Below are 25,864 nucleotides of genomic sequence, written 5' to 3'. Positions count from 1 at the left end.
AAGTTTTAAATGTCTTTCCCAAAAGACACCCAACATGGGTTTTCATTTCATGACAAAATAAAATAAAATACTGAAATCAGAACCAAACACTAATCGCTATCCCAACAAGAATCATCAGCACCACAATCAGTAATAGCCCAACAAGCACATAATATGCGGTCATCGCACGACATGCCACCCGTCTAGCAGCACTAGCAGTGTCAGCAGCCTCCATCGAATGCTGTAACAGGATTTTCATCCTTGTCAAGACTTCATCCAAAACTTCCCGATGCCCAGCTATCACAGCGAGACTGTGACGTAGGCCCGCTGCCATCGACCGCAATCTCCAGGACTCCTCCGGGGTCATACCTGGCTGCCTGACAGGTATCCCTATGACTTGCAGTGGGGAGGGTGCTCTCGGTCCTGCAACGCTGGGTCCTACCCCGCTAGGTCCTGCCGTGCCAAGTCCTGTTGTGCTGGTGGCTATCCTTCCTGGAATAGGAACACTCTTCCTCGCCGTCCTCCGAATATGAAGCCCATAAAGTGGTGGCTGTGGCAACACCGATGAAGGCGATGCCTCGCGTCGTTGACTCGGGGCGTTGTCATTGCTGATCTCCACCGAGTTTCATGTATCTTCCGTATCCTCCGATGGGTCTTCTTCTACCGAGGCGGGGGGGTTACGTCGAGGGATAACAGTGACGTAGCCGGACTCATCAGCTGAGACGGTAGCGTGAGAAGATGACGATGTCGACATAGGGGACTGAGACATAGATTCAATGAGATATGAAATAAATGACAATGCATGCCTATAATATGCAATGCTTACACACACCAAAAATTAACCTTTTTGAATTTTTGAAATAAAGTTTTCTCAAAAATTTTGTTGAACATATTCCCATTATAATTAGCTCAAGCTTTGTATAAATCTTTCCTTAATTAAACATAGGTGATCAGGCTATGTTTAACTGAGGTCCAACGATACAATTCCCGACCTAATTATATTAGTAATATGTTTGATGTAAAAAAAGAATTTTTATAAGTTTTGGTTATAGGTTGTGTTTTCTTAAAGGAAAACTGATGTTCTCTATAACTTTAGCTCTGATACCACTTCTGTCACACCCCGCTAAAGCGGAAACGCAAGGTATGACAGCGACAAAGGTTTCATTGCAAAAGATAAAGATACATCACCATAGCAATATTAAAAAGTTTACAACCCATAGCTTAAACAAAACATAGTACAAGTTTTCCAAAATGACATTGTTCAAAATATATAACTTCATAAAATAACTTCCACACGATGCAGCATGCTCTATGATGATGAATCTCTATATCCACTTACTAATTATTTCCTGAAAAAGCATGTAAAACGAGCGTCAACTATGAAAATAGTTGGTGAGTTCACAAGTATATAAAATCGTGCTTGAAATAAGGCTTTTCGTAATTACAAGTACATTGCTTTAATGATAAACCAAGTTGATTGCTATTAATGAATACAAGTTTATTGCTATAACGAGAAACGAGTTTGTATGTGTATGAGCAAACAATGAGTCTCAACCAAACCTATGACTGAAGCCCTATCGAGATCTATGCTTATCGTTCCATAGATGAATATGGTATCATGTACTCCAGCAATAGGGCGAGTGAGGAGTTGTCAATTCCTAATAGCGCTATCCATAATGACCATTGGCTCAAAGAGTTAATGGTTAGAGATAAGGGAAGGGCCTTAGTACGATAAGTTCTCATGTTCCGTGTTGCATAGACATACATAAAGAAACATAGCAATACAATAGCAATCGTGTTTGATACAATTCAATTTAAATACAACATGCAAATAATAGTTTTTCTGGACATGCTTTTCCACCCCAAAACATAAAAACTGAAAAAAGGGGAGTGCGTGAATACTCACAATGTTTCGAGTAGATACAAGTGGTGCCTTGGAATACACCAACGTCTTAATGCCGGGATCCTACGACATCAAACACACACTAGTGAGTTTCCATGTCGAAATCTAATGCTAATATACTAAACTCTACATATAGTGAAATGCCAATTTATGTTCTAATATTGGATTTTATATTAATTGGTTAAATTTTTTCTGAAATGATGAAATTCTACAAGTCATGTGATAAATACAACTTTGAGATATTAATTTTCCAGATTTAGTAATATAAATTTAAGGGTGTTTCAACACATTTAAAGGTGTTTTAAATTCCTAAAAATGTAAGATATTATCAAATAGTTTCCAAAAATTGTCAAACCTTGTATTTTTCATTCTAAATACAATAGAGGTTTTCCAGAAAATTTTCCTTGAATTTTTGATATGGTTATCTATTTTCCAAATTTTTAAGCCTTCATAACAACATAAATTCACGAAAAATAGCATTCAAAGGATAAAAATTCTCAAACTTTTTATTTTACTGTTATTACACATTACTAAGCTGGGAAAAATATAAAAATGGATTTCCAAGCTGTTTAATTATATTTTACGATTTTTGAGCATTTATTCCAATAAAAATTGAAATAAATAGAAAACAGTTTCCAAAATTACCCAAACTTTTTATTTAACTGTTATTATACATAACTAGGCTGGGAAAACAATAAAAGATATTGTTCAGTGGGTATTTCTATTTTTCCTTGTTTTATCCCCTTAAATAACCATTAATTGAAGAATAAATAACAAACAGTTAAAATAAATTACCAAAAATTTTTGTAACATCATTTGCAGTGTAAGTAATCTGGGAAAAATACCAAAAGTGGTTTTCATATTGTATAGTCCGGTTTTGGGTATTTATGTGTATTTAAGTGTATTTAACTTTAGAAAATAGAAGAAAAATAGTTTACAGTAGAGAAAAATCATCAAAATTTTTATGTAATCTCCTACTGTACAACATGATGTTCTGGTAAATTTTCATGAATTTTGGATAATCAGAACTATTTTTCCTATTTTTAGGCCATTATAATTACCAAAAATTGGGAAAAATAGTAAGGCATGATGAAAAATTCTGAAATTATTTTTCTGAGTCACCCACCACAGGTAAGGGCTGCGAAAATTGTTAGATACAATTTTCAAACTCTCTAAAGTGGTTTTGTGATTTATTATACCCAAACAAAAAGAAAATCGGAAATCATACCAAACAGCAACAACAATCGATGAAATTTAGTGAGGGGTCATTATTCACCATAGGGGTCATCCATGAATTTATTCCAGATTTATAGACCTCTGGAAGTATTTTATGTGATTTATGCCCTTGTTTTCTTGCAATAATTTTATTAAATCAAAGAAATGATAAAAGCTCTTGAAATTTTCCAGATTATCACATGCATGTGAGGGCTTTCAAAAGGAAAAAATGTTCAAATTTTATTCAGAAGGGAAATAGGGGTATTGAACCCAAACAAGTTAAGAAATGTTGCATATAATGGTGCATGAGATGTAAATGTGGCTGAAGTTCATGAATTTGAGTAGCCCATTCAGTGGGGTTTTAAGCCACGAAATTTCAGCCATCATTCACTGGATATGTTAAGTTTCTAAATTATTTTTCCCCAGTTTTATGGTTGGGTTTAAGGTCATTGATCACGCAAAGCAAAAATGGTGATCACAAAAAAAGAGCTGTTTGCGCAACCATTTTGTAAAAATTGCCAAAAATCCGATATTTAATATTTTACAGTGAGACCAGTTGGATTTGAAAGTTAACTCGTGGAACTATCCAATACAAAAAGAATATCAGGATTTGGTTAAGAAATGACCGAGTTATGGCCGTTCAAAGCTGAACAATGTAATCTGGCAGATTGCATGTTTGCTTTGAGTGCATTCTTAGGGCATTTTGACAAGAACAACATGCATGCTTCGGTTAAGGTCCGATTTCTAGCACATGCATGGAGTGAATGAGCATCCAAGATGTACTAGAAATGGTTTAAATGCTTTTGGTCATGCAAGAACACAAAAGAAATGGAGAAGAAGATGTAATACTCGGTTTTGAAGTCACATGAACACATGTGCATCTTTTTCACTCCTTGCATGGGTTTGATCCCGAATTTTCACCATCTCAAACACATACATTGTGTTATGGTGAGAATCTACAAACCACAAGGGAAAAGTAAGGATTTCTAGCCATGGAAGGGCATAGAATCCGAAGAGTAGAGAAAACCATGAAGAAGAGGAAGTAAAATCATGAAACCATGAGGGAGGATTGTGTTGTTTACCTTGGTTTTGATCTTGAGAGAAGCAAGAACACTTCAAGACCTTCTCAATTTCGAAATTATGGCAGAGAATGGAGGATTTCCTGGAGGTGTAGGAGAGGTTTTTGAGGTGGGGAATCTTCTTGGAGAAGGAGTGAGAGAGAGAGTGTGTATGGGAAGTTGAAGTGTAAGAGAAGAATAAAATGATTAAGAATTTTTGGGGAAAAATAACGCATAGGGGAGAGGGTGGCAGATTTTATGAGTGTAAGAGAGGCCCTCTCTCTCCTAATTCAAACTAAATAAATTTCCCTTCAATTTTATAAAACCCAAATTTTTATAAAAATGCCTCTTTATGTAATTCATGATTTATTTAAGAATCTTTGTTTTTAGCTCATAAAATATGATTTATGTTTGATAATTAAATCTTTATATCTTTGATTATATCCTTATGACTTAATTATTTAAATTTTATCTAATGAGGTTCATAACAAATCTTATAGAGTTTTTAGGTTTTAAAGTTTATAAATTTGGATTTTTGGGCTCTTTAGGGTTTTTGGAACATTGTTTGATATTCACCATCATATTGAAATGAAATTAGAATATTTTAATTTATTTTTAGGGTTTTATACCCTTTTTCAATTGTAGCAAGGTTTGAAGTTTATTCTAATTATAGCATTGGCATTTCCTATTGTAGTTAAGCAACTTACTAGAATCGTAAGTGTCAAGTATATTAGTCTTAGATCTTAGTTGGGTCCTAGTTTATGCAAGATTTTGACCTAATTTATACTACTAGGCCATGTCATGTTGTGCATGAATGGTTTTTATAAAGATGCATGAGTCCGAGAATGACCTGAATTGACAGTTGTCACACAGCAATATCCATATCTATTGAAATCATCTAATAAATGTGACATAGTATCTTTCACCATGTCTAGTGATGTATCTGAACGTACCACATACATCCAAATTGATGATGTCCAATAGATCTTACCCTCTTTCAAAGTTGCCTGTGAAATGAGACTTAGTCATCTTCCCAAGTAAACAAGATTCGCAATCGCCATTAAACTCTAAGTTAAATGTTTCCACGATCTCGTTGCCTTAGCTTCCTACTTCTTCTTAGTTCCTACACATCAGAACAAATAAGGGTTCCAGATCCCATGTCAAGTATCCAATTATTGAAAGTAGAGGTCGAATGTAATTTAATTGTAAACATACTTGATGTGTCAGCACCCTTGGCCTTGTTCTTCTTAAGATCCTCTGGATATTTAGGGAAACTATGTTTCTAATGGCCCTTCTCTTGGCAGTAGTAGCAAATGGCTTCTTTAGGGTCATTTACTGGAGGTATGTCTGAAACAACCTTTATAGGGTTGGAATTGGGAGCACCAACTTTCCCTTTCCCTTTACATTGGGTTGAGAGGACCTTTTTATCTTGACACCACCTTTCCTAATAACCAGTATAGGTTTGGTTGAGCTTGTTTTCCTAGGTGGAATAATGCATTCTTGAGTTGTCTTGAGCATCCCATCTAGGGTTATGATACTCTTCTCTAAGCCATCCATATAATAGTTCACATTGAACTTCTTATATGCCATACTCAAAGATTTGAGAATGTCATCAATAGCCAAATCTTGAGTGAATGGGAAGCCAATACGTTCAAGTCTGTCAAAATACCCTTTTAGCTTTTGGATATAGGTACTCACAAAACCACCTTCATGTTGCTTGAAACCTAGAATTGATTGCATCACCTTGAATCTCTCAGTTCGAGCTTGCTCTTGGAACATTTCATTCAATTGTTCGTTCAGGTCGTACGCCCCAAGGTTCTCACAACTCTTTCAGAGTTCATCAGACATGGATGCCAAAATCCGATACGAGACCTCGATAGAGTGATAGCGATGCTTTTCATGTTTGGTTGCTTCTACTTCATTAGCATCGTTAGGAAGCTCCACTTTACGATAGTGGTCCAACACATACTACTTCTTTTTCTACCTCAAAGTAATGCTCACATTACGAATCAAATCAAGGTAGTTAGGACCAGTGAGCTTATCTTGCGAGAGGAGAGAAAGTAGTGATAAATTTGATGAAGTTGTTAGTGCAAGAGGTGGAGGAGGAGGAGTAGAACCATTAACCATCTATTTAAGAAAATGAGAACACAATTTGTTTGATCAAGAAATATCCTTTTATTATAATAACTAACACAAATTATTAAACAAAAGGATAGGATCCATATTTGGCTTCATAATATAAGGTGGATTAGTTGAAAATTACAAAATGAAGTTATTTAGGTGGACAAACTATTATCGATCTTAATCTCTGTGAGATCATAGAAGAATACATTTATTGAGTCATGTCAGTAGCATGTTAATCTCTTCCAATGCACAGTTGAAAATCATGATTGGATTAGCCGAGGATCATGATTCCAAATTGTGAATCAGCCATGCGAAGTTACATTGAGATTCAACACAAGTAACTGCTTGAGAATCGAGATCAACATATACCTTTCCTTGACAATATTCTTCTCTTGACGAGCCGGTAAACCACAAACTCTTACATCAAAAAGAATATATCACAAGATGTAATTTCCATGGAAAACATAAGTTTCACATTGTCAATATAAAATGAGAATTTTGTTTTATTACTTATAGAGTTAATACTTTTAACTTTGCACAATTTTCCTATCCAACCCCTTCGGTAACTCTAGTTCAAAATGCAAGAAGGATGTGAGGGTGGAGAGCAATGAATGCCACTTAAAAGCCGACGTCATTAGGAATCAAAGTGTATGAGCCTAGTCGAGGTAAGACTAACAATGCACATTTAATAAACAAAAAAGGACGCAATGTTTGTAGATGATGTGATACATATAAATACAATTTTACCACACACACACACACACACACACACACATATATATATATATATATATATATATATATATATATATATATATATATGTATATATATGTATATATATATATGTGTGTATATATATATATATATATATATATATATATATATATATATATATATATATATATATATATATATATATATATATATATGTGTGTGTGTGTGTGTGTGTGTGTTAGTGGCTAGGCTTAAATTCGGATGGACATCTATTGTGCGGATGTGTGGACATTGTTATTATGTGAGAATGACTAAGAAAATATGTTTCATGGTAATGTGAATACATTCAACCTCACATAACTATTTTTATTATCACACAATCTCACTAATTAAATCGTTTATAAGGATATTATACACTTTTTTTATGATTATCATACTGTCAGAATGTGTTACTGATAATCGTATTCTGTAAGAATGAAAATAAGTGAAAAACGATGTGTGAAAACAAAAATGAATGAGAATTAGTGAGAATGCATGATGATGACGATAGTTGTGTGAGGTTGAACGTATTCACATTACCAGAAACCTATTCTCTTAGTCATTGTTATAGAATAGCACTGTTCACTAGGGAAACCGAAAAACCGGACCAGAACCGGAATCGGACCGGAACCGGAATCGGTATAACTGGAAAATGTTTAAACGGTCCGGGTATTGGGTTCCAAATTTAGTCTTATCCGGGTTCCGGGTATTTCGGGTACGGGTTCAACGGGTCCGGGTAAAAAAACCGGAACCGGTTTTTGGAACCGGATATGTAATAAAACCGGAACCGGTTTAATGGACCGGAACCGATTTTTTTACGTTTTATAAAGTTTTTATATAGGAAATATAAATAAATATGTAAAAAAAGCTTATAAGTTGATGGGTATTTTATCATAATCTATATAAGTTTTAAAAAATGAATATACTAGGAATATATTTTTGGTATAGAAATTTGTATAAAAAATAGTGTCGGTTAAAGATGAAATATTATTTATATATTTTTGATCTAAAGAAAATGGATGTAGGATTGGAGATGATTGTTTATCATAATCTCAATTTGCATATGAGCTCTCAAAATAAATAAATAAATAAAAGAGAAAACATTGAAGTAATGAAAAACTCACAGATATGAAGCATGACATTCATCTAACAAAATCTCAGCATATTTCCCATTCCCCTTTCTGGTGAACTTTATTTGTAAGAACCATAATTTATATGTAATATTAATATTAGATAAATGGTTATAATTTTGGTTTCATATGTTAAAGAATGGTTTAATTAAAAATGGTGATTTCGTCATTTGTAGGAAATTTTGAAAAATTAGCTTATGCAATCGTTTAAATACATTATACTGTAATAACTTTTGTAATAAGTTATGGTGTTTGATTTGAGTGAATTTGACTATATAATAGTGTATTTGATCAAAAAGGGTCAAATCGAAAGTTTTATTATTTTTAGTATCAACTTGTTTTGTTGGCTTAATGGGTTAAAGTTCTATAAGCTTTTAACCTATTTATAGTGGATCTTTTACAAATGGTTATATATATATATATATATATATATATATATATATATATATATATATATATATATATATATATATATATATATTCATTTTGTTGTTTAATTATTCTAACTATTTTTTTTTAATTAGAACCTCTAATCATGTTACAATTAACTCATCTCTATGAACGTACAATATATATTACAATCACATAACTAAAAGCTCATATTTCACAGTAATATTAAACCAACTTTGTTATATCATGTTGCTTTTTTTAAAAAAAATCAATGTCGTCAATAACCTAAATGTAATTTTTTTGTTTATTAATTTTTTTATAACGGTTGAAAGATTATGCGATTGAGGTAATTAGAAAAAAAAATAATAATAAAAATAAAAAAATCCGGGTTTTCTGGTTCTAAACTCATTTTACCCGGTTCCACCTTATCCACTTTCCTATTTCCGGGTTTTTCGGTTCTAGACCCACTTTACCCGGTACCGTACTCGGAACCGAACCGGAACCGGTTCCGATATACCGGTCCGGTTTCTGGTTCTAAAAAATCTCGTTAAACGGTTCCGGGTTTTCCGGGTCCGGGTCCATCCGGTCCGGGTTTGGACCCACTTTCATCCCTATTGTTCACACACGTCCACACAATAGATGTTCATCCACATTTGAAGCTACCCCAATATATATATATATATATATATATATATATATATATATATATATATATATATATAATTTTAAAATTGATATATTTTTTAATTCAATTGACAAAAATTCAACAATTAAATTATAAGTGTCCTAATCTTTTGTCGTTTAGTTAATCTTATAATTAAATCAAATATACTTTATCTTTTAGCATAAGGGATAGTTTGTATGTGTATAAAATCAAAAAAGATGAGCAAACAAAAATAAAACAGATTTAAAATTTTTTGGAACTTTAGGTTCCACGACATGGGGAATGAACAGCCACGTCATGGCACACAAAAAACACGCAATATTAATTAAATTATTATTTTAGTTCTCATTAGCTTGCCACAGCATGGCCAAGAAGAGACCACTACGTGGCGACGAAGATAGTCGCGATCCAGACCGAGCCCATGACGTAGTGGAGGACCAGCTATGGCTTGGCGAAGAGACAAAACAACTCAAACGTCGTTTTTCAAGCATAAACAGATCCGATTTCAACCAAGGAAAATTTCTGGACTTCTAAACTATTTTAAATAGAAACCTTACACATACAAACCCTAACATACTTTTCAGGACAATGTCTAAGTGTAATAGACTTCACTTAACTTGGATCTGATACCACTGATGGGTTTTGAGCCTCTCAAATATCAAAAATTGGGCAGCGAAAACAATGAACAAGTCTGATCTAAGACTCAAAACAAGATAGATCTAACTCAACAAATGTAACACCCGACTGAAGGTACTTTTCATTTATTATCCTTGGTATGTAAATATTTTGCAGATTTGGTCCTTAAGGGGCAGTTTTTCCATTTTCGGCAATTTGGGAGTAAGTGGGGCGTACTTCTCGTACGTAGGGCGTACGCACCCAGGGGAAAAACCCTAAAATTTAGGATTTGGACCCTATTTAAACAGCATTCTGACTCATGATCGTCTAATTTCTCAGCCTCCATTTCCCTTTGAGTCGTATTTCGAAAGCCTAGCCCCTCTTGTGTGTGTTTTTAGTGTGTGTTGGTGAGATTTGAGGAAGAAGAGCTTGGAAGAAGGAGCCCTGATCAAATGAGAACTTGTAGATCCAGACTTCACACATCATTTCCAGCTTCATTGAGGTATTAAGCTTGGAACTTGCTACTTGTATGCTTAGACCTAGTTGATGGGAATATTGCGCTATAGATCGATAGATTCTAAACGGAAAAACAATATTAATCATGTAAAGAACACAAGAATAGATCAAATGGTGTCGAATGATTAATATCTCACACCTCAGAAGAGCTTGATGAAGAACTTCGACTATAGAGGTGTGCTAGGGTTACAATGCAAAATTAATTAATGAGAACGATAACCTGAAAGCTATACATGCATGCATAATATATACGCTAACCCTAATAATAATCCACAGTTGGACAGACCCAAAACGGGTAAACAAAATGGACTAGAAAACGAGCCCAAAGACGCAACACTTAAACCCAACAATCTCCCCCTTTGCGTCAATAGAGGCGAGAGATCAATTCGGTTGAGCAAGTGTAGACTTATTCACTGTCTTGAATACATTCAATATAATGGCCAAAACAGTGTGACGAAATGCTATATACCACCGAAGCACGTCAGAGAAGTTCTTCTTATCCGAATCACTGTTCTGTTTACACCTATGAGTTATATCAAGTACGTGCTCCAAACAAGTTGTGGAGAACAGGTGTTTGTCAACAAGAGCGAAAAGAAATTTTTCACCTTCACCTCTAGTGAACATTACAGTGTGATGAACCGGATCTATCTTGCCCATTTTCATCTTATTTAGATCACTTGGCTTCCCGATATTCTTCAGAATCGGCTTCTTTCTCATAACATTAACAACCTCCTGATCCATCTTAGCAACTTCATGGATGTAGGAAGCCAACATTCTTTTAATGTGATTGAGGATCGGCTCATACTGCTGTTGATTGGTAAGCAGAATGTTGAACAGCAGAATCCAATCGTGGGGGTACATGTTTGGAAGATCAGCTGACGAAATCATATGAACCGAGTTATCAGAACCTCGGGTCACCCTGAACTTAACGTTGATAAATTTTCCAGCACCAGTTGGTTTCAATACCTTGACAGAGGTTATTATCTGAGCACTCCATGTCAAGTATTGGGGTTGGGCAAATTCAAGATAATAATCGATCAGAACTTGATCAACCTGTGGGTGAGGAGAAGGGACTTCAACCGTTGAATCAAAACAATGGAACACGAATGCCCTACAGGTGATGGGCATGTCAAATTGAGAATCCCTCTTATTTTCACGATAAAACGAGGCAACAGGTTCCAGCCAGTGAGTACTAGGAGACTCAATCGCTTCTTTGATTAATCTTTCTCGGGTCCAAGTGGGAAAGAGAGCCTACTTGTAAATCATAGCGTCTTGAGCTTCTTTCTGCTTTTGCTCTTTCTCTTCTTCCTCTCTGGCTATCCTCAAATTTTCATTGATCTCTTTATCCCTTTTCTTCCTCTTTAAAGCCTCATCAATTGTTTCTTCTTCTTCGTCATCACTATTTTCCACAACACCCTTCAAATTTTCCTGTCCACCAGAACCCGAAGCTACATTAACCTTCGGTTCGGTTTCGATAGTGACTTTGGGTGGAATTGGAGGATTTTGATCAGCTTCTCCCCCTTGTTGCGGAGTGACCACGGGCTCCGTAACACCCTGAATCTGACTCAATATCTGAATAGCAGGAAGAAGTCTAGCAGTCAAGTGATTCCGGATAGTAAGGGTGAGAACAAGATCATGAGCATTAACAAGAGTACTGAGAATCGAGAGAACATCCCCAGCACAACTTTTAAGAACTGACCGCTCAGTCTTGAGTGAAGCAATCTCCTTTTGGGCTTGAGCAAGGTGAGCAGACTGGACTTCAACTTGGGTAGTCTTTCAAGCAAGTTCGTCCATATTCTTGTTTTCCATGGTCAGGTCAGCCTGAAGCTTATCAAGGCGTGAGTTGATCGAAGTGAGAAGAGAAGTGTGATCAGCTTGGAACTCAGTTCAAACAGAATCAAATTTTTCTTTCTCTTCTTGAAGGGACTTTGAGAGAGAATCAACAGAAGCATTGACCTTTGCAGCATTGGAATCGGCATGGGCTTTGAGTGACTCCAAAAAGATCTTTGAATCACGAACAAGATTTGTTACTTCGGTTGTTGCTTTCTTGCAGGTAGATGTAGAGGCATCCACAACCTTTGTAGACTCGTCGATTGAGGCTGTATATTGCTGAAGAGCAGTGTCAAGAAAAGCTTTTAAAACAACGTCTGAATAAGTTCGTGAGGTACCAAGCAATTTGTCAAGCTTATCATGAAGATCTTGTAAGTGGAGCTTTGTCACCGGAGCATCATCCTCATTTTCACTTGGAAGTCGATAAGGACTATAATAAGTGGAGTCAATATCAAAGTCTGTACCTCCCAGAATAGGCTCAGAGTCTGTTGAAGGTGATGGTGATAGAGGTTTGGTGGTAACAGGGGTGTTAATGTCAACAGTATGTGCCCCCGTATCAGATACGTTGACACTCACCAAAGGTCCAGTGGCTGTGGTTGTTGTAGCTTGAGAAAAAATTGGTGGTGGTAGTGGAGCAGTAGTAGTAGGTTGAGAAGTGACAGGTGGTGGAACGGGAGCAATCGAGACTGGTATTGTGGTTTGTTTTGGAGTAGGAGGAGGAGTAGGAACATGAATCTGTACCTCAGGAGTTGGAGATCGGGGAGGAGTATTTCCCCTTGGTGAATGTTTGTGTTGAACGTCCTCTTCTTCATCGGCTAGTTGCTCTTCTTTATTGGTAGCAGAAGGCGTCGGTGCCTTTGGCCGCTTTGCCATCTTCTTGACCTTTTTATTTTTGGGAGAGGAAGGTGCAACTTTATCAGCCTTACACCTTTTAGGAGATGAGGGACCTTCGGTCTCGTCTTTCTTATACTCCGGTTTCTTCCCTCTCTTGGCAGGTTTGTCAGCAACCTCCAAAGCACTCTGCATCTCAGGAGTGAGTTGGCTTGGACCAGAAGGTGGCAATTTCCTGTAATCTACCATTACTCTACTTTCACTAGAGACACAGCGGCTCATGGATTCAGTAATAGAACCGATGTAGATGAACTTTGTAGGGTCAGTTACAATAATTTTGACCGTGTGAAAAGTAGCGACAGAAGACAGCAAAGCACCCTCCATGATAGGAATCTGAAAATTCTAAATGACTCTGTGAGTGACTAATGTCCAGAAACGACCGCATGAAATCTCAGAATGTCTGGATGAGGAGTTGAGGCTCTGCACCAGTTGTGACCAGATTAGGGAACCATAATTCAAGTTGATTCCATTGTAGAGACCATAAAGAATGGTCAGGAAACCGTTACTCGCCCCATCCGACCCTGCAACCCTTTCTGCTAACCCCTTGTAGAGAAGTGTAAGAAGACCATTCCATTGAGGTGGTAAAAATGACTTCTTGAATTTCGTCACCGTAGTTAGAACGTCAGTGTATCCCATGTCATAGAGCATCGAAAACAACTGAGTTTTGGTGATGAAATCTGGTGAGATGACAGAAGAATCTACAGCTAGCCCTAGCAGAGAACAAAAGCGTGCTTTGGATACAGATGTCTTTTGGTTAGAGATATCGAAGAAAATCCGTTCCTTGCGTTTTTCGTATGAAGCAGTGAAATGGACCTGTGATAGAAGGGACATGGGAACAGATTCGACTTGTGTGAGAGCAATCACCAATGAAGAATACTTGAGACACTCTAAAACGTGAAGCATGTACAAATCATAAAGGAAAGGATCCAGTTGAATGATGAGATTCTGATTGGGTTTTATCGTAAGCAAAGAGGATGACACTGTTTGATCTTGAAAAGAGGATGATTCCGCCATTGTTGTAGTGAAGAAGAAGATGAACAGTTGTATATCGCCAGTTGTTTGCAAGAGAGAGGTTGAAGAAGGTAAGGAGGTACTGTAGGTGTGAGAACCCCCTTTTATACCATTGCCAGGAGAGAGAAAATATCCATTTTGATGATGATACGATCTCTGAAACGTCGCCTGAAAAAGCGCGATTTGACAGCTTGGTTTCCTTAGATATACGTCAGCAGGCGTGGGTGTCGGAACCGTTTCAAATTCATGTGCCCAATTCAAATGCTTATCCAAATACCGCTCTTCAATTTTGAAAATACAAGCAGCCACAAACGAGACTCATTCGTTTGCTTCATGTTAAGCAACCGTCGCTCCTCCATAAGAAAGGGAACCATCATATCTGTTAGAACCGAAAGCACAAATCTAAAAAGTGCCATTAGTACCACAAACAAGAGTTTGGAAAATCATAAAGATATTCGTGCAAGAGTGTGCCAAAGAAAAAGAAATAAAGGAAAACACTTGTGGGATTTAAGTGATGTCTATTTAGACACGAAACTGTGGATCCCGGGCACGAATCTCTTCCTTCAAAGTCAAGAGAGACCGAGAAGTGTCTGTGTGGTTTCCCGTGAATTACGATAAAATGTTTGTAAAGAAACATTGAAAGGCATCTTTTCAATTATAGGCTTTAGTGGGTAGTTTACCTTCAACCGAACATCAATACTTAAAATAAGACCGAAAGTTGGATGAAGTACTTGTGAGACCGATGTGCCCTGTTGAACAAGTAGGTTTGATAAAATATTCAGTAACTGGATGTATTTTAGAAATCTAAAAAAAAAAAAAAACTGGATCTTATGGGAAGAAACATCCTGGTGTTATACAGTTTCATAAAGATCATGCAAAAATAAAAAGAGATTTCGTGAGGTTACAAGTAACAGCTTGAACAGTTTAGCGTTCACCGTCAATTCATTCAAGGTGTTGAATTTTGGGTCTCACTTAGCACGTGGTAAACGAAACTAAGATCATCAACACATAGATTGTGTAACCATAAACCTCAGTGGTAATAGCTGAGAGTCTCAAGGGTTACTTTTTGATGAAACGAAACTTAATGGAGAAATGTGAGAAGATGGTGAAGGAACCGAAAGTACCTCTGCTATATAAGAATGACAAAACAGAAAACTCTTAACTCACTATGAGAAGAGTAAAGTAGCTCGTGACTTGAGTGATTTTAGCAGCCTGATTGGGAAGAAACGATTAGTGTTTATCGAATCATTAAGCCTTCACTCAGTGTCATGGAGGCTTCGGTCTACATGCAGCAGCATGCTTCTAGGGACACTAAACTAGTACATAGATAAGAATGTTATACCTGCCCCATCGTCATTGTGTTTCGCATCTGTGAACTTGAATTAATTTTGAGAATTGAGAGATAAAACTTAAAAACACATAGAAATATTTTTGTAGTATTTGGATTTGTCTGAAAAATAATAAAAGCAGAAGAGAAAATATTTTTGGATTTTTGGAATTTCTGAAAAAATAATAAAAATAGAAAAGAAAATAAATACTAAATATAAACACATGAAAGAATAAGAAAGCTTTACAAAAATATACAAACGAAACCATACCTAAGAAAAGATGAAGCGAAATAGACCGAGCGTTCAGTTCATTTCGGTTCCAAAAAAAAATTCCAGAGCCGAAATAGACCGAGCGTCCGGTTCATTTCGGTTCCCGAAAAATTGTAAAGCCGAAATAGGCCGAGCGTTCGGTTCATTTCGGTTCCCGAAGAATTCTAGAACCGAAATAGACCGAGCGTTCGCTCTATTTCGCTTGTTCAAGTTTAGTGAGAAGAAAGAGGTTTCGGTACTGACTCAGCTTCCATCATTCCCAAGCCTTGGAGTATCTTGTTAAAGCTTGCTTCTGGTAAGGCTTTAGTGAAGATGTCAGCCAGTTGATCTGACGACCGAACGAAGTGAACTTCAACATTACCATCTTCAACATGGTCCTTAATAAAGTGGTATCTCACTGCAATATGCTTGGTCTTGGAATGTAACGCCCGTGTTTCTAGGCTAGGCATTAATATTGACATAATAGTCTAGGTTAACATTTGTAACTCATTTTGAAGAAATGAAAAGGAATTATGTGAATATTATGTGAATTGTGTGTTTTATGCTTAATTATTAGGATTTAATTAATTAAGAATAAAAATAAGCGTCAAAAATAAATATTAGATAAAACTGATATCTGTTAAGAAAGTTGTAGTGGTCGTGACAAGGATTCCGGATATATAAAGAATACCGAAATCCGAGTTATAACGAAGAAGTTATGACCTGTCGAAGATTCGCGACAAAACCGGCACGGTGCCAAATGACGTAAAAAGTGAGTTTTTGATAAACTACTTTTTAGCCTTAGTTATCTAAACGAAAGTCCACCTCACTCCGGTTTGGGGCTTAAGACCACGATTTCTCATGACACAGAAAATATAGGATTTTCTGGGAATCACTCTATATACATTTTTCAAACAAGATAAAACAAGGATACACATGATATTATACAAGATTTGAAAGAAAAAACTCACAAACTATTTTTACAGAAAATATCGGATTTTCTGGAGTTTTCAAACCAACGTAAAGGTTTCATATAAACACGCTTATGAACTCACCAACATTTTATATGTTGACGCTTTCAAAATAACTTGTATTCTCAGGAACTCATTAAGCAGGTTGGCAGCTTGGAACTTTTGGGAATTTGCTGTATTTTGTTTTCACCATAAACTTGTTAATTTTTGGATGTAATTTATGAATGATACAATGAAGCAAACCATGTATGTTGTTCAATTTTATGTATGGTGATGATGATTGTGTATGTTTCATTTATATACACTTGTTATGATATTACAAGATGAAGTCATTCGCCCCCGGACATTTTCGCCTTTCCTGTTCGGGGGTGTGACAGATTGGTATCAGAGCAATGTTTATAGTGAACTAGCATATCTAATCATACAAGATATGAAACTATAAATACATTGGGACTAAAATACTTTGAACAAAAATAAAATACATACCTATGTGTGCATATTAAAGTATTGTCAAGATAAGAAACTATAAAAGTATTTAGAGGAATTGAATGTCGCGGTTAAACCTGGGAAATTATGTAATCGTATTAGGGATAAATATAGTCTGATCGACTATATTTATTCAAAAAAAGACCAACATGTGCTTGGGAGTAATCGTGGTGGGCAACGAATCTAAAACTTACCAACCTTGTATCCAAAAGTTTTAAGGAATCAAACCTAAATAATTAAAATACTATAGGAGTATATTAGGATATCATATAACTGTCGCACGTACATTTTCTACACGCTCCTCACACCTCCATTCTCGCGCACGCACCATGGCTGAGTATCAGCACAGAGACACTACTACCAGGCCTTGGTGGCCAACGGATGGATTGATGAAGAACGAAAAGAGATTCAAGGGGGAACCCCAGAAGTAGGACCAGAAGTATATCTAGAAATGGACTATGAGGGTGTAAAATCTGATAAGGAGTTAGATGAGGAAGAAGACATCGGAGAAATCGCGAACGAACCCCACCCTTCGGAAGCAATATCGGATCAACACATAACACAGGAAGACTCCATTGAACGATTACGCTCCTTAGAGGAGGTGGTAGCCACTCTCAAGCAACAACTCTTTGCAGTCGAAGCTAGGGCAGTTCGGGCAGAACAAAAGGAAGCTGAGATCACTCGTGAGATGAGTGAAATGGCCGAACTCCTTGTGCGTCATTTCGGTGTATGAGTGTCACCTCTTTTCTAGCTAGTATTATTATGCTATTTCATGTTATATTCTTTGTTTTACTTTGTGTGGGTAGGGCTAACCCATCGATTAATTGACTACACTAGTCGATAGGGTTGTTATGTTGTTTGACTATTATCCCATGTACTGTAGGCTTTATAAAGGCCAAATTTTCACGTAACATGTACCAAACCTTTATCAGTAATGAAACAAGTGTCTGTTTTATTTGTGATGTTGTTATCTGCTATGAGTTCTATTTTTTTATTATTTCTTGATACTGTATGATTTTACTTATAAGGACAAATCGAATCGCCGAAACAACTATTAAGTACTCGTCATCCTTCTGTTCCATGAAAGAAGATGCCTCGAAGGTACGTTCATAGAAACAACAACACACCTCCACCACCGATGCCTACGCCAGAGATAAACTCTGCTGCTTTTCAGGCAGCCGTCTCGGCTGCAGTCACTGCAGTGTTGGCTCACATCCACAATGGAAACAATGGAGGCGGAAATGGTCAGGGAACAGGAAGCTCCAGTCATGGAATGAATCAAGGGCCCACGAAAGCATGCACTTATAAATATTTCTCTAATGCAAAACCCCGAACATTCAACGGAACCGGTGGGGGTGATAACTTTGAAACGTTTGATCGAGAAGATCGAGTCAGTGTTCGAGATATGTGAATGCCCTGAAGAGAGTAAAGTAAAGTTCGCGCCCTGTACGTTTCTTGATCAAGCAATATCATGGTGGAATGGCCATGTTGAGGCCTTAACACTTCCAGTTGCAACTGCCATGTCGTGGGGGGAACTCAAGGAGATGATGTTGGCTGAATACTATCCCCATGGGGAAATACAAAAGCTGGACCAGGAATTATGGAATCTCACAGTGCAAAACTCAGATATTGAAGCCTATATCGCTAGGTTCAGCGAGCTGGCACTTTTATGCCCTGGGATGATAACCTCGGAGGGAAATAAAATCGAACGTTTCATTTGGGGGTTAACTCGTCCAATTCAGGGGAACGTAATTGCAGCAAACCCTGAAACTTTAGATAGTGCAAAGAGTCTAGCTCAGAAGCTCTATGATCATGGAAACAAGAAAGGCACCAAGACAACTGAGACAAAAGCTAAGAAAGAAGGAAGCAACAAGAGGAACAAGGGAAATAAAAGGAAAGGAGAACAATCTTTAGGATCTTCTAAGAAACAGCAAACGGTAGCAGTTCACGCTGCTAGCGCTCAAACCTCATCAACTCCAACTACAACCACTACAACCAACCCAACACCTGCAAAGCCCTACGCAGGTTCCCACTCGAAGTGTGACAAGTGTAGTTTCCATCATGTCGGGGCATGCAAGGACTTCCAATGCACAAACTGCAATAGAAAAGGGCATATTGTCCGGTATTACAGTTCCCAGCCACATGAAAACAACCCTCAATCCAACAATGTCGGGGACAGTCGCACGTGTTACGGATGCGGAGAGGCTGGCCACTTCCAGCGAAACTGCCCCAAAGCCAACAACCAGGGTACAGGCAGATCAGGCAGAGTACTAACATTGGGGCAGGGTGAAGCAGTTCGTGATCCGACTATTGTCACTAGTACGTTTTCCCTCAACCGCACTTATGCATGCATTTTATTCGATAGTGGGGATGAGCAGAGTTTTGTGAGTCATAAATTCAAACACCTACTAAATCAACAACCCCAAAAGCTAAGCGAAGACTTTATGGTGGAGATGGCTAATGGGAACACTGAAACAACCAAATACATTTACGTGGATGCACGTTAACACTAAATAACCAATCATTTTCAATCGAATTAACCCCGATTAATATTCGAAGTTTTGATGTGATAATCGGTATGGACTGGTTAAGCCCCCACCATACCGATATTATGTGCCGCGAGAATGTCGTTCACCTTCACCTACCCACCAACGAAACTCTAATCATTTACGGCGATAAACCAGGTGTAAATCTTCGTCTATCTCCTGGATCAAGGCACAAAAGTGCATGTACAAGAAAAATCATGCCTTTCTAGCCCACGTGGTGGACAAACATAAAGGGGAAAAGAACATTAATGATAGTCCAGATGTGTGCGACTTTCCAGATGTATTCCCGGAAGACCTCCCGGGGATACCTCCCGAGAGACAGGTCGAATTTCGAATTGACCTGATACCTGGAGCCACATCAATTGCCAAATCACCCTGTAGGTTAGCCCCTGCGGAAATGCAGGAGTTATCGAGTCAACTAAGCGAACTCCTCGACAAAGGGTTTATAAGGCCAAGCTTCTCACCCTAGGGAGCTCCGGTCTTGTTTGTCAAGAAGAAGGACAGATCTTTCAGAATGTGTATCGATTATCGGGAGTTAAACAAACTCACTATCAAGAAACGATACCCTCTCCCTCGGATTGATGATCTATTCGAATAGCTTCAAGGAGCCAGTTATTTTTCCAAAATAGATCTACGGTGCGGTTATCACCAACTACGGGTTCGAGAAGAAGATATCCCCAAAACTGCCTTCCGAACCTGCTACAGACATTTTGAGTTCGTGGTAATGCCCTTCGGTCTGACAAATGCACCTGCAACATTTATGGACCTTATAAACCGAGTATGCCGACCGTTCCTCGACAACTTTGTAATCGTCTTCATCGATGACATACTTCTTTATTCACGAAGCAAGGAAGAGCGCAGTCAACATCTAAGGCAGGTCTTGGAAACTCTAAGGGCAGAGAAGTTGTACGCAAAATTCTCCAAGTGTGAGTTCTGGATTCGCAGGGTGGCTTTCTTGGGGCACGTAGTTAGCAAAGAAGGGATACATGTGGACCCTTCCAAGATCAAGTCTATTGAGAGATGGGCAACCCCAAAGATGCGAATGGAGATCAGGCGATTCTTCGGCCGTGCTGTTTATTACAAAAAGGTTCATTCATAATTTCTCCAAAATCGCCAAGCCTCTCACCGCTCTCACCCAAAAAGGCGTACCCTTTAACTGGGATGCAAAACAAGAAGCTGCTTTCCAAACTCTGAAGCAGGCCCTCTGCAGTGCCCCAGTCTTGACTCTATCGGACGGAACAGAAGATTTCGTAGTATATTGTGATGCTTCCAACCAGGGTTTGGGTTGTGTGCTAATGCAGCGTGGAAAGGTGATTTCTTATGCGTCGAGGCAACAGAAAAACCACGAGGTGAATTATACCACTCATGATCTCGAGTTAGGAGTTGTGGTCTTTGCCCTAAAAATTTGGAGGTACTACCTTTATGCTATAAAGTGCACCGTCTTCACGGACCACAAAAGCCTCCAGCATATCTTGAATTAGAAAGAGCTAAACATGAGGCAGTGGCGATGCGTCGAGCTGCTAAACGACTACGAATGTGAGATCAAGTATCATCCTGACAAGGCTAACGTGGTGGCCGACGCCTTAAGCCGAAAAGACTACTCGGGCCACCGAGTAAAAACATTGACAATGACCGTCCATTGCCACTTGTCTTCACAAATCAAAGAGGCTCAGCTAGAAGCCCTGAAGCCGGAGAACGCTGCAAACGAAGCTTTGTGTGGAATGGACAAGAATCTTGTCATCAAGGAGGATGGAGCACACTATCTCCTGAACCGGATCTGGATCCCAAAATTTGGAGGGTTCAGAGACGTAGTCATGAATGAAGCCCACAAGACACGATACTCCGTCTATCCGGGTTCTGATAAGATGTACCTGGATATCAAACAACATTATTGGTGGCCGAACATGAAAGCGGAGATTGTTACCTACATGAGCAAGTGCCTGAATTGCGCAAAGGTTAAGGTAAATATCAGAAGCCCTCGGGACTATTACAATAGCCAGTGATACCCGAGTGGAAATGGGAACGAATAATGATGGATTTTATAACCAAATTGCCTAAATCGACTGACGGACTGGATGCCATTTGGGTGATGGTCGATCGGTTGACTAAATCCGCCCATTTCCTACCAATAAAAGAAACATACAAAATGGAGAGATTAACTCAGATCTACATAAAGGAGGTGGTGAGACTTCATGGGGTGCTGATATGTATCATCTCTGACCGAGATAGTAGATTCACCTCATGATTCTGGCAGTCACTCCAGAAAGCAATGGGGACCCAACTTCATATGAGTAATGCTTAGCACCCCCAGACCGATGGCCAAACTGAGCAAACCATTCAGACATTGGAAGATATGCTCCGGGATTGTGTGATAGATTTTGGCAAGGCATGGGATACCCACTTGCCACTAAACAAGTTCTCCTACAACAACAGCTACCACACAAGCATCAAAGTTGCTCCCTTCGAGGCCTTGTATGGTCAGAAATGTAGATCACCTCTCTGTTGGGCTGAGGTACGAGACACCCAGTTGGCAAGAGGACAGTTATCGAACAACACACTCACAGGACCTGAAATGATCCGGGAAACAACGGAGAAAATCGTTCAAATCAGGTCACGAATCCAAGCATCTCGGGATAGACAGAAGAGCTACACAGACAAAAGGCGAAAGCCGTTGGAGTTCCAAGTAGGTGATCGCGTGCTGCTAAAAGTCTCTCCCTGGAAAGGGATGATAAAATTTGGAAAGCGGGGAAAGCTAAACCCACGATACGTCGGACCATTCGAGATCCTTTCCAGGATCGGTCTGGTAGCCTACAAGCTGCAGCTACCATCGGAGCTCAGCAACGTACACCCTATCTTCCACGTGTAAAACCTCAAGAAATGCTTATCGGATGAAACCCTCGTTGTTCCACTCGATGAGATTCAGGTGAATGAGGATCTCCACTTTATTAAGGAACCAGTCGAAATCATGGATATGGAAGTGAAGCGTACGAAACTTAGCCCCATTCCTATTGTAAAGGTTCAATGGAGTGCAAAACGCAGACCTGAGTTCACATGGGAGCGCGAGGATCAAATGATGCTAAAGTACCCTCACCTCTTTTCTAGCCCTTAAGGATATCTCACAAAAGAATTTCGGGACGAAATTCCATCTAACGGGGGGATGACGTTGATGGGTTTTGAGCATTCTAACACTCCAATGGTGTACATGCAACCCTAGATGCTTTGGATCTATGTTTTCTCTAATATACATGCAAACTTTGTTTTTCCAAAGCATCATCCTAACTAGCATACAATGGAGTATCTTTACTACAAAATTCTAGTTAGATGACAAACCTTTTGTTGTAGCTGGAAACCTTGGACCTTTAAGAACTTAGCACCAATAATGTGAATGCCTCAAATTGAATCACAACACACCTAGGACAAAGGATAACTTGAGAGAAGGTGTCTTGCACTCAAATTCGGCTAGCTCTTCCAAAGAACACATGTGTCGCCGATTTCACGAGCTAGGGGCTTCTTATATAGTGTGGCTTAATTAGGGTTACACCATGCAAACCCTAATGTGCATGACCTTCCATAAGCCTCATGCTCCATGGGTTTAAACCTCCATGGATCATCCATGGGTCACCACATGGGTTTATCCCAACATAAAGACCTATGGATCATAAGCCCACATTATAAGAATGAATGATTCACATAATCAATCCCCATATATTTAATTAGTCTCTTTTGATCACAAAATTAATTCCAAATTAATTCTTGATCAATAGTAATTAAATAATATGATTTCATATTAATATATTAGAACTTATAATATATTAATAAACCATAAATAACCTCTTCTCAAAAGTTCATCCTATCAAATTGTCCTGATGATATGCAACCCAAATGGACCATGCTACTCTCGGGTCAAGTACATACCAATTATTGTTATGGAATTAGACACTAATCCAACAGTATCCCACTTGGATAAGTCTAATAACTATTATTGCAAGTACGACTCCACAACCCGACTAGAAATCGTAGCTCTTAAAAGCCATTGTCGAACTCTGACCTTTACAATGATGCGTCCATTAGATAAGGGATCATATATTCCTCCATTCTATATATTGTATGGACTGAGACACGGATTTAAAATCATTCTTCCTGTCCATTTGTTGTTTCCCGATTTCCGATTTATGACGACTGATTAATTGAACAAATCAAATCAGTCCAGGCTTGGCCAAGCACTTCGGGGTGTCATCACCAAATCATCGAGGGGCCCACATATATCGCTTTTATCCCTCCAAGGGTAAAAGGAATGGATAAACTTCGACTCATATGCTTGCTCTATCTACTCATCAAATCACACATAATGATATGTTTTATAACATAACGAGCATTCCTGAAGTCTGCAACTTTCCCGACGTTTTTTCCGATGATCTTCCAGGAGTGCCTCCCGAATGAGAAGTCGAATTCAGCATCGACTTAATTCCAGGGGCTACCCCAGTAGCCAAATCTCCCTATCGTCTTTCACCTTCTAAAATGCAGGAATTATCCAGCCAGCTTAACGAACTCCTTAGCAAAGGTTTCATAAGACCAAGCTTCTCACCCTGGGGAGCTCCGGTTTCGTTCGTGAAGAAGAAGGATGGATCATTCTGTATGTGCATAGACTACCACGAGCTGAATAAACTTACCATTAAGAATCGATACCCTTTATCTCGCATTGACGATATGTTCGACCAACTTCAAGGTGCGAGCTACTTCTCCAAAATAGACTTAAGATCCGGGTATCACCGGTTACGGATTTTGGAGGATGACATTCCCAAAACCGCGTTCAGAACTCGTTATGGTCATTATGAGTTCGTAGTGATGCCATTCGGATTGACGAATGCACCTGCTGTGTTTATGGATCTAATGAACAGAGTATGTCGTCCATTCTTTGATAAATTCGTCATAGTCTTCATTGACGACATCCTTATTTACTCAAGAAGTGAATAGGAACATGGCCAACATCATCGTCAAGTTTTGCAAACTCTTAGAATAGAGAAACTCTATGCGAAGTTTTCAAAGTGTGAATTTTGGATCAGGAAGGTTGAATTCCTAGGTCACGTGGTCAGCTCAGAAGGAATACACGTCGATCCTTCCAAAGTTAAGGCAATTGAAAACTGGTCAGCACCCAAAACACCTACATAAATCCGTCAATTCTTAGGTCTTGCTGGCTATTATCGCAGATTCATCCAGAATTTCTCTCAAATAGCTAAACCTCTTACCACCCTGACGCAAAAGGGTGTAACTTTTAGCTGGGGAGAAAAACAAGAAACAACGTTCCAAACGCTGAAACGAGCTTTGTGTAGTGCACCAATCCTGTCTCTTCCTGAAGGGACAGAGGATTTCGTAGTGTACTGTGATGCTTCTAATCAAGGGCTTGGATGTGTTCTTACGCATAGAGGAAAGGTTATATCCTATGCCTCAAGACAACTAAAGACACATGAAGTCAACTATACAACACATTACCTTGAACTAGGAGCAGTGGTATTTGCTCTGAAGATCTGGAGACATTACTTATATGGCACGAAATGCACAGTATTCACGAACCATAAAAGTCTCCAGCATATCTTCAATCAGAAAGAGATGAAAATGAGACAACAACGATGGGTGGAGCTCCTGAACGACTATGATTGTGAGATTCTTTATCACCCTGGTAAAGCTAATGTAGTAGCTGACGCCCTTAGTAGAAAAGAATACTCGGGACGCCGAGTAAAGTCGTTGATCATGACAATCCATTCACATCTGTCCACACAGATCAGAGAGACTCAACTCGAGGCCTTAAAACCTGAAAACGTGGCAGGTGCAACTTTGAGAGGAAAGGATAAAAACTTCAAAGTCAGGGATGATGGAATCTATTGTTTCATGAACCGAATTTGGACACCAAAGTTCGGTGGTTACAGAGACGTAGTCATGAATGAAGCACACAAGATGTACCTGGACCTCAAGAAACTATACTGGTGGCCAAACATGAAGGCCGAAATTGCTACCTTTGTGGGCAAGTGCCTTACTTGTGCCAAAGTCAAGGTAGAATACAATAAAACCTTCAAGTTTATTGCAACAACCTGAAATCCCTGAATGGAAGTGGGAGCGGATTACAATGGATTTCATAACCAAGTTACCCAAGACATCGAGTGGTTATTATACTATTTGGGTCATCGTCGATAGATTAACCAAATCCGC

This window comes from Lactuca virosa, chromosome 4 (genome assembly GCF_052849685.1).
Source record: "Lactuca virosa cultivar CGN04683 chromosome 4, Lactuca_virosa_CGN04683_v6, whole genome shotgun sequence".
Lineage (NCBI taxonomy): Eukaryota > Viridiplantae > Streptophyta > Magnoliopsida > Asterales > Asteraceae > Lactuca > Lactuca virosa.
This window is presented reverse-complemented; position numbering follows the sequence as displayed.